We start from the raw sequence: 3,035 nt of genomic DNA, 5'->3' as shown, positions 1-3,035 counted from the left end.
TGTGTGTGTGTGTGAGTGTGTGTGTGTGTGAGTGTGTGTGTGTGTGTGTACATGTGTTTCAGTCTGCTCAAATATCGAGGCATGTATTTGCTAGTATATTACCAGAGAGTAATGCAGAAAAAAAGCCATATCCGTGAATTGCAGGCTTTGGTAAATTTAAGCAACTTATCTTCCTCTGCAGAATGATGCACACAAGTTCAGCTACAAATGACACTTAATGATAATGAGTTCTTCTTTATGTGATGTTTAAGGTTCAATGGCATCAAGACTTCTCATCAGTATTGTTTGCTGAGCTTTGTTGTTCTTCCCGTCTCTATATAAACAGCTGTGGGTTCTCCTGATTATGCCTAAAATATATATGCATATACATAATATATAGACACAAACACACACTGTAAAAAAACCTGTTTAATGACACAAAGAAAAAGTAGAAATCAGTCAAATTCCTACTCAGAAAATGATCAGCATTTGTAATGATCCATGGATCATCTTCAGCACCATATATATATGTATCTTTTATTATTTTTTATCTCACATCTCCTCTCATCTTGTCATGTTAATTTTATTTTTTTCAACTAAGATATCCTAAGAAATTCTTTTATAGATAATAAATATTACTTCTGAGTGTGTCTATGAGAAAGATAAATCTTGTGAAAGAGATTACTATTTAAACTAGCAGCCTAAGTTAAAACTCAAACTCACTAAAGCGAGTGGTCAGCTTCCAATCTGTGAGGAACCTGACTAAAACACAAAAGGCAAAAGGGTCAGGGATCTCTCCCTCACTCTCTTGTTCTCTCTTTGAGTCTCCGATCTGTCTCTCATCTCTGTCTCAGAGAAAGAGAGAGAGATGAGACACAGAGAGACAGAGTGTGTCCATTTTTTCCTGCTCTCAGTCATCAGAGACACTTGTCTCTAAGTGTTCAGAGTCTCCAGTCTCCTGCTCTCAGACATCAGAGCGTTCTTTAGTCTTCAGAATCTCCATTGTAGGATATCAGCTGCTTTCTGCATTTCACTAGTTTTCTACAAACCTGGAATAACTCATTCTTCACAATAATGTCTTACGTCTCATAGTAAATATTCTTTCAAATAACCATACATTGTGGAATATTCCCAGAGTTCTACCTTATCCCGAATCTTAGTAACTTGAGTCTAGAAGTCCAGCCAGGACAATAAATTCTCATCACTAAAATTCAAACAAAGTAAACAAATATCCTCTAATGGGCTTGCAGTCTTGTTCAGTGGTACAGCACAAGCAAAGCCATGGATTTTATTCCTAAATGCTGGACAAGCAAAAGAAACTTTAATTCTAAGTATTACCATTTCATTTTCAGACTCCATTTAATCATAGGGAGTAACTGAATTCAAGGTCCCAGACCCTAGGGGACCTGGGACCTTCCCAATACCTGAACAGCTTCTAATAATAAGGGACAGTTGTCTGAGTCTGGCATCTCAGGGACAACATCTCCATCTTGCTGGCAAGGTCAAACTAACTTTTCATAGTCCTAGGCCCGGGAATTTACTCTTAACATGATTGGTAAAAACTACATTGTTCAACCCCTTATGTCAAAATATGATTGGACAATGCTAAAATCCACCCCAGGTACCCCTCACTTTATAGTCTCAGCCATAAAATATGCTGTGCAATTCCTCTTCAGTGCCTGAATCTGTTGTGCAGCCCTGATCAATTAATAGCGGCTCGATTATAATAAATATTTGTTATCTACATTGACATGATATATGTTGGATTTAACAGATGTCACACCATAGAAGTTGTAACTGACGCTACAATGGTGGTGTAATTATGACGAGGGAAACCAACTTCTCTCTGGTAGGTTTTCAGGCTTGCTCCACAGAGGTGAACTCATGTCTACTGTTGTAAACCTCATCTAGGGGCACCATGGGCTTTAAAGAGGAACCCACTACTATTATTTTGCTAAATGGATGTGCTGAACTACCTTCTAATATCTGTTCTGTGTTTATGACTAGTGCTTCTCCCAGCCTTTGATGGAAAAGCTTCTTACAGTTGAGAGTTGTTAGAGCAGAAGTTCATAGCTGACTAAAGTGCCCACAGTGAATAAGGGCAGAGTACATGATCTTAAGTGTGAGATGATATACCCAGTTCCAAGGCTCTGGGCTTGCGGAAGAGGGTGCTGTAAAAATGTAAGAACGGGAGGATAAGGTGATGTGTCACCATTAATGTCTCATAGACATTACATGTACATGACCTCACTGCGGGAGTGGTAAATTACATAACACATCCATGAAATTGGGTCTGTCAACATTTCATCATGGGTTGTGGGGAGGGGGTGGCATATGAGTTGTTTTCTTGAGGTACTGTTGGCAGTTAATGATTGCTGATACAAGGGAATGTCATTTTCTTTAGTGACATGCTCATCAAAATATAGCCTATTCTTTAGTAATTAACCTCCAACCCGGGAGCATACAAGAAGCTGTAGTCAAATGCAGTGAGTCATAAACAGGAAAAAGACATGAAAGTTGAAAGAAGACTTCTTGGGAGAAAGATTTTCAGTGGAAGAGGAAGGGAAATGAGAAAATGTGTGTGAACATTGTGAAAATATATTAAATACAGTAAAAACTGTCAAATGTTTAAAAATAAATAAATGACCATCTATCATTCTATTTACATACCTACCTGTCACATATTTGTATTAATCTATTTTGTTTTTCTGACGAACCTTAATATACTCTTCAATACTTTACCTTCAAAACCTATCAGGGTATTCACAATTGGCTTTTTAAAATCTGTTAATTTTCTGTTAACTTCTATGTGGTTTATATAACAAGATAAATAGATTAATATCCTTATAAGTGCATTTCCATTCATTTTTGTGAAATACAGTTACATTTGGATATGTGAATGGCTTCATGTTTTCTTATTAAATGAAAAGTGTATCCTTCATTTTCAACACTATGATCATACAGGAAACAGATATACAACACTATGATCGTACAGAAAACAGGTATACAACACTATGATCATACAGGAAACAGGTATACAACACTATGATCATACA

This window comes from Mus caroli, chromosome 9, assembly GCF_900094665.2.
Source record: "Mus caroli chromosome 9, CAROLI_EIJ_v1.1, whole genome shotgun sequence".
NCBI classification, from domain to species: domain Eukaryota; kingdom Metazoa; phylum Chordata; class Mammalia; order Rodentia; family Muridae; genus Mus; species Mus caroli.
The sequence above is the reverse complement of the archived record's forward strand: the minus strand, read 5'-3'. Positions refer to the sequence as shown.